This window comes from Kryptolebias marmoratus, linkage group LG8, assembly GCF_001649575.2.
Source record: "Kryptolebias marmoratus isolate JLee-2015 linkage group LG8, ASM164957v2, whole genome shotgun sequence".
In the NCBI taxonomy this organism is placed as follows: Eukaryota; Metazoa; Chordata; class Actinopteri; order Cyprinodontiformes; family Rivulidae; genus Kryptolebias; species Kryptolebias marmoratus.
The window spans coordinates 14,419,953-14,427,872 of NC_051437.1; the positions used below are offsets into that span (position 1 = coordinate 14,419,953).

General features: G+C 44.1%; 1 protein-coding gene across 4 annotated transcripts in view; it reads right to left on the reverse strand.

The window, feature by feature from the left end:
* Nucleotides 1-6,807, reverse strand: part of zbtb46 (zinc finger and BTB domain containing 46) — a 71,769-nt gene extending 64,962 nt beyond the window's left edge. For all 4 annotated transcript variants that reach the window (XM_025005709.2, XM_025005710.2, XM_017415117.3 and 1 more), the window contains exon 1: nucleotides 6,646-6,807. The gene's annotated coding sequence lies outside the window, so the exon portion shown is untranslated. The remainder of the gene's footprint in view (nucleotides 1-6,645) is intronic.
* Nucleotides 6,808-7,920: the final 1,113 nt, after the last annotated feature.

Sequence of the window (7,920 nt, forward strand, 5' to 3'; positions counted from 1 at the left end):
CCACCCCAAACATACACACACCTCCTCCTCCCTCCTCGCTCTCCTTCGTGTCCCCTCTTTTCCTCCTTCCTCCCTCTGCCTCTCCAGTCTCCTTCTCTCACCTGAGCTTTGATATGGAAATCTCTCACCAGCCAGAGCCCGGGGCCAGCTGACTGTTTCTAAAGATGTATTTGCTCAAAGACGCTCAATTTCTCATCAAATAGCTCACACTGTGCAAACTCGTTCGCTGGGAAAATAACAACTAACTTCTATGTACTCGTGCGAGGCTGTCGGCAGTTCGCCAGACTTCAGCAGAGAAGCTCAAATGTTCCTAATAGCTTAAATAAATTTGGCTAAAATGCCGGTGACCATTCTGCGCGTGAAAAGGTGAGAGCTCTCACTGTCACGTCGATAGAGCTTGTTTATTAATGCGGGCAGCTCCTTCCCAGTTGTTTACCAGTCCTGTCCTGTCGGGTGATTACGCCGCATTAAATACTCCTAACCAGCACTGAGTCAAATAAAGTCACAACTGGAACCATTTAAGGGCAGAAAACATTTCACAAATTTGTAGAAGTGAGTTAATATTATACAAAGATTGTTCTTCTTGTAACAGAAAGCAAATGTTTTTTTAACAGCAGCAATCAGCCTCGTGTCAGCTAATTACAGAGTGATATTAGAGGTCTTGTGTGAATTATTGTGCAAATAAGTATGATCTTTAGATTTTTTATGTCAAGGATGTTAAAAAAAAGACTAGTTTTTCTACTTTAACCTGACTTGTGTTGAATATCTTTGCGTGGTTGGCAATGGTCTGTGACCTTCTCCACCTGCTAACTAAGTTAGAGTTTGGGGTGGATCTCGAACCAAAGCAAACTGGTGAAACTTTGGGGAATAATCATATTCTGGGGTTGTGCAAAGCTGAACTTGTTCACAGGTTCACCGTGGGTCCCGCGCCGTGTCCGGGTTGTTCTCTGTTTATTGGTGACGCTGCATTTATGTGCATTCACTAACCCAGCCACCCCCGGACGCCATAATGGTCACAGTCACAGGTCACGCTCACACGGAGTAAAACAAAACCACTACTGATTCATTCATCAGGACAGAGATCAGCAACCGATTCAGTCACACAACTCAACCGCTTCTCTCACCGCTGTTGTTTCACGCCAATAACTCAAAATCTGTCAAGAAAGTCCACGTTTCTCTAATTGAGTGCAATATTTTCTTTTGTTAAAAACATGGGAATAAATTGACAGAACCTCAGTTTGATAACAAACTTATTCGCATTTTGCAGCCCTACTTCATGGCCATATCTAATATGTTGTGTTGTCTTTCTAATTGGCTGATACCACAGAAGACTAGACTTTTTAAAAATCACATTAAAATTTTCTGAGAAGCTTTAAAACGTAGAAAGAACATTACTGTTGCTAGCCCTTCTCGAAAGTAAATATTTCTGAAAACACTTATTTGTCTTATTGCCACCGCTCAGAGAGCTGCGCATGCTGTTATATGTTGTTAGCTGACATGTAAAACAGCTGCTGTCGTCAATGCCACTTGTTGCATCTATTGTTCTGACACCATCTGAACAAGCGAAAACACACAGATTAATAAACCGACAATTAGAAAATGTTGTAAAAATCCTGAAAATTGCTTGTGACGCTGGTATAAGCGTTGCATAAAGATGAAGTAGCAGTTGGACAGAAGCTCTCTGCTCATTCCTAAATTTAAAAAAAAAAAAAAAAAAAAACACCCTGGTGAAAAAGTACACAACGTGAAATCCCTCATCTGTTTCCCAAGAATGTGCGATCCAAAAGGTGTTTTGCAATAACAACAACTCCTCATTGGAGAGAAGAAAAAAAAGAGGGAAGAAAATAGAACAGGAAGTAAAGAAAGGCAACAAAAAAAGCAAATGAAATTATAATAAAATAGTATGCATTTGTTCCGGGATTTCCTCTTTTGCTTTCTTGGAAAATCTAAAAATTGCCTCTGAAAATCCCCCTCCAATACCAAAGAAGAGAAAAATAGAAGAAAGCGGGATTATTGTTTTCACTGACATTATATTGTAGATGAGTTCATACACACACACGCACTCACAGACAGACACACACACACAAAGAGCTATGAAATATTCATATCTATGTGAAAAGACAAGTGGGGTGGTGGAGAGTCTGTCTGTATGTGTGGTCTGAGGAGGGGGTGGCTTAAAAACTCACCTGCTCTCTCTGCTGGGGGGGAAGATGAGCATTTCAGATAGGTGTATAGGGAGGCCAGCTGTAGCACACACACACACACACACACATCCCCCACAGCATCTGTGCAACCCCATGGGGATTTGGAACACCTGTATTCAGCACTGCACAATGAGCTATAGAGGCAGTTAAGCTAAAGGGCCTTGGGAGTTATTAGTTGGGTGGGGGGTGGAGCCGGTTTAGGTCCGTGGGTTAACGTGTGTCTCAGAACAAAGTGTATGTGCGAACGATCGCGTCTGCAGCGCAACAGATAGGCCGAGCTGTTGAAAAGCTCCAGAGAGATGCGACTTGTCGTGTAAGACGTCTGCGTGTGAGTGTAAACGGCTCGTTTTGCAGAGTGTTAGCCAAACAGGTGTTCTCATTAACAAGTAGTCACTGAGGGCTGGAGAAGTGACAGAGATACAGAGACAGGGAGATGAAAGCAGGTTGTTTAAGGTGAATAAACGTGTCCTTAAAGGGACAGTTCAAATCCTCTGAAGAGGGGGGGGGGGTTCCGTGGAATTAGATGCAATTGAAACTTTTATATCGGTTCATGCTATAAATAAGCAGAATAAGCCGCTTGGCATGGGCAGAGAAGATTTGGCAAGTTTTGTATGGGCACAACCCACATGCTCAACTCTGCTCCTCAACCCACAAATGCATTTTCCTAACAAACGTGGCACCATTTAAGGGCAAATAAACAGGCTTTCCACCGGTATAAGATTTACTGCCAAGAAGCTTTGTTACAACAAAGAAATAATCTACCAAACACAAATTTCCCTACTTTTTTGTGCTGGGCTTATTATTCTCGCACACAGGGTTGTCATGTTCTGTACATGAAGACTCAAGATGCACGTTGTCAGGGCGCTGCCCACCCAGGGGTTTGAGTGGCTGAAAGCTAATGCCAACTAACCTGCTTCCTCACAGTTCAGCCCACAACCTGCATGGGAGCACTGAGCGCCACCTACACAACAGCAAGCTGACGCACACACACACACACAGCAGAGAGCTAAGTGTCGAGCTTCAAACCCGTCTGCCACTCAAACCAAGCCCCTCTGTCTCATTTCCTCGTGTCTTTTTTCTCACCTTATTGCACCTCTGCTGCTTCCGACAAGCGCCACACCGTGATGTCCAGAGTAACAATCTGCACTACCTTCAACAAACACTACACGCAGCTTTAGCTTTAAGTGCAAAAAAAAAAAAAAAAAAGGGAGGGAGATCAGAGCAAATTTAACCCACTAATCTTGTTTAATCGACTTCAAAAGTCCATTCATGATAGATAGCGCAAGAGGAGAGCGCTTCAATTCCTGCTCTGCAACCCCACAAGAACACGCGCGGCTAATATTTTTTCCATCTTTTGGCCGATCTCGCCTACACTCCTCCTCCACTCATCCTTGAAGCTGTTGTCTTGGTCTGTATTACATTCTCCCTGTGGAACACACAGATGGAGGTGCAGACGCACATGCACACACCACTGTTCTTGTAAAGGCAGGACTACACAGCCCCCAAAGCAGGTTCGGTGGTGCAACAGGGGGACAGTATGGGGGTGGTAGTGGTGGTGGGGGGGGTGGAGGGGGGCACACACAGATCCAAAGTACTCTGGAAGACAGGTCTGTGAGGTGACGGTGTGTGCCGCAAGTTTATTTGTCCTAATGCTATTTGGATTGCGAGCATTAAATGCAGATAATTGAGCCTTATCCTGCTCATGACGACACGCACGCACACACACTCCCACGGAGGCGCACACACGCAGAGGCAAGCCGATGGTAATTGAATAACTGAATAAAGGACTTTGGAGGGTTTATCATATCAAGTGCCAACCCTTAACTCGGTAGTTGGAAGGACAAAACATCTAGGCAAATCCACAGAGGCCTAAGACAATTTGGAAAAATGGCTTGATGGTCTCTTAATCCCGGAGATCCAGTTAGCAACTGTCCCAACAAAAGAAAAGGCCTAGATCCTGCAGCTGTACATGTTGACCGTGTGCCAAAAGGGCACACACCAACCCACAGTAAAGATGACTCTGTGGGACCTTTTTACAAGACTACATCATAAATTAAAAATCTAATTATAGCAGATACCAATCTGAGGAAGGAAGTTTTGCCGAATATGTAAAGGTTTTGTTCGTGAAGCCACATAACAGCGTGACGTCTTTGCTCTTAAAGGGATAACGTGGTTTGAACTATCCTGTGAAATAGTTATTGATAGTTCGTGACAGCAGTCACAGAACACAAAGCAAAAAGGCAAAGGTTTTCCTCCAGGCTGGGCTAATGGCTAGCCAAGTTGGGGCCCGTTTTGTATCGTTTTCAGGTTTATAAAACAACTCTTTCTTAATTATTTTACGCCAGTGTGAAAGAACACTGCATTAGCTAAAATTAAACCTTCTGAATGACACAGATTGTTTAGTTTGCTGCTGTCTCCTCAATCAAACGTCACGAACGTCAGCCTCCTGAAGCTGATAAATGTATCAGCCTGTCTGATGGGCGCTTCCGTCAGTCCACAAGTTTATTCCAACCTTCAGGAGACGGACATTTACATTGTAACATGGACGCTGTCATGCAAAAGTGTAGGAGTTTAATATTAGCTAATGTAGCCATCTTTCACAATGTTAAGACATTTTTGAGATAACGTTTTACAAGTCCGGAAAAACAATATAAAAACAACCCCAGTTTGGCTAGCAGTTAGCCTAGCCTGGAGGAAGACTTCTTCCCTTTTCTCCATACTCCATGCTTTGTGACTGATGCTTGCATTATTACCACTTCAAAAATCACCAGACTATCCCTTTAAAAGTCTTGACTCTAAACTATCGTTATGTTTGATTGACATCATAGCAAACAAAAGTGTGTGAACAGAGAGGAAACAAAAGTTTGACGCTGTGTGCCACACTAAAAACACGAGCCGTCACTTCTGCTCCCACCTGTCTGTCTGAGAGCTCGACAGGTGTACGGCACACAGGTGCACAGGGGGCAGGTGTGTGTGTGGGGGGGGGNNNNGTGGGGGTCTTCCCCCAGTCATATGGGGAGAAAATGGAGGAAGAGAGAACCGACCGGTTTGAGACAGACAGACACACAGAGGCAGGAGACAGACTGAGACGCTTTCAGCTCCAGTCCCCGATCAGCAGAAAAACACTTGACATCTCTGTGTTCAGCTCTCATCAGATGATGATCAGCTGTACTCAAACACTTCCCTTAAAATAATAATAATTTAAAAAAACAATCAAACATCACCATCTTGTAAACAAAATCCCCTCTTTCTTGTCTGGTGAGGCTACTTTACGGCAGGACTTCCCAGCCTTTTTAGCTTCGGACCATCAAAATGACAAAGTCAAAGACTTCCAACATGACTAAAAAAAACAAATAAATATGAATATAATAAAAACACAAATACATGAAACTCATATTAGACTACTTTGTTATCTTCTGTAACAAGTAGAGTGAACAAATGCTTAATTTTAGTTGATTTCTGGAGATCATCTCAAGACCCCTACCTGGTGTTTTTTGGTGACCCACAGAGGGGTCCGGACCCCAACTTTGGGAACCCCCCTGCTCCATGGGGTTGACAGCAGGAGAAACCCCTCCTTGTCTGGAGGTTAGAGTCAGGAGGAGAGTTTAAGCTGCCGGCTTTCATTCTGACTCCTCCTCAGAAGCTCATAAAGCTCATAAAAGTTCGCCCAATTTATCTCAAAATACACAGAATGTGTGGGATGTATTTTTAAAAAAATAACTCAACAGCACAAAGTATTTTCAAATAGCAGTCAGTCACTTCCATGTTTAAGCTGTGTTGGATATGTTAACACACGCGTTCGGACACATGAAAACAAACAAACAAACAAAACAAAAAGTTGTCTGGCTCCACAAATGTTATTAAAGAAATAAATAAAGCGGCTCGTGTTGCGGCTGCCTGACAGCTCCTCCAAACATCAGCGCGCGCGCTTAAACAGGCAGCTGGCTGTCACGTATGGAGCAGGTAGGCGTTCTGCGCTCGCGCTCTGTCAGAATCCGAACGAGTTTAACGGTTTAACGTGATGCCAAAAGAAAAAAAGAGGAAAAAAACAACAACAAAACAAAACAAGGTGGTGGTAGGGGGGAAGCTGATGAATAAAGAAAACTACGAAGGAGAGAGAATAAACAAACAAACAAGCAGGCAGGCAGGCCTTCGGAGAGTGGAGCCAGCTCCAACACCGGCGGGAGAAGAGTTGACGCGAAGCCTCCAACCTGAGCAACTATCAGCTGGCGGCGCGGCGGCTCCGGCGGCTCCGGCCGTGCGCGAGACCCCCCAAACTAATTGTTGACACGAGACGCAGCCGCGGAGAGGTGGCGACGTGCGCCGCGTCTGAATGACACCTCCAACCTGTTCGTGTCGCGGGGCTTCGGATAGGGGGGTGGTGGTGGTGGTGGCTAACACACACACACAGAGGAAGATGAGGGGAGGAAGTCAGACATACCTGTTACCCCATGGGGTCTGGGGTGGCCGCCGCGTCGGTCCTCTCTCCGGAGTCCAATGTGCCGTGACAGCCCGAGACAAGAAAGGAGGGGACGTCCAAGGCGTTAGGTACTGTCCCTCCTCTCCTCTGTGCGCTTTCTGTCAAGTGTTATCCCCCCCCCCCGTTTTCTCCAACTCCCCTATCTCCTCTTCTTCCTCCTCCACCACCAGACCCTGGTGCTCTCTCTCTCCCTCCCTCCCTCTCTCTCTCTCTCTCTCTCTCTCTCTCCCTCTCTCGTCCCCCCCAACAACACACTCACACTGTCTCTTAGAGTCAGGAAATGAGGCAACATAAACCCACACACAGTGCGCAGCCTGTATGATCTTAGATAAGTAGCCTTCTTATCAGGCAAAAGAAGTAATAACAGCAACAACAACGTTAATATTGATAATAATAATAACAAAAAATACTAACAATAGTAATACATGTGGTTGTTATGATGTAACTGAGTCCTTGTTCTGTGCATCTGTTGCCATAGGGCTCTGCCTTGACCAGGGCTTTACTGTAACTGACCCCCCCTTGTGGCAACAATTAGAAAAACACCAGCTTGTCACCTTCAAAAAAAAAAGAAAAAGGAAGGCCTAGTTTGACATATGTTGGAAAACACCTTAGGAGCCATGTGATGTTCGACATATAAGAGTTTTTTTTTTCTTCCCAAAAAAGTCAGGGGTAATTCCATTTCTTCATGACCTTTTTTGTTTGTTTGTTTTGTTTTTTAAATCAATGAAGGATTTTCCTTATAACGTGGTTTTGGTACGAAGTTATTGGGGTTTGACAGACAGCTCTGTGTATTTGTTGCACTTCCTGTTATTACATTATTACAGTACGAGGCTCTTCCCACAAGGCTGAATCAGCCTGAAGTCGCTCATTTCTTTATAACTTGCTTCCGAAGAGCCAGAAGTTTTTTTTTTCTGAACTTTTTAAGGTGTTTTCCAGTAAAATGTCTATGGGTTTTTTTTTTTCTGAGGTCTTTCAAGGTTTTTCTTTGGATTGGGCTCTGTTTTCACTCTCTTACAATTCGGTTCTCATACCTAAAAGCTCGCAGAGAAAGTTTTTGTTTGGTAAACCACTTAACTCTGACCTATGAATCATTCAGGCATAAAAAACTCAATCAAGGCCTCTTTTTAAAAAATACAAGAATGTCTTGTTACTTGGAAACTAAAGATAAAAAAAATAGTGGTGCTTTAAAACTTTTGCACAATCCTGTAATTGATCACAAACTTGGGGTGGAAGAAC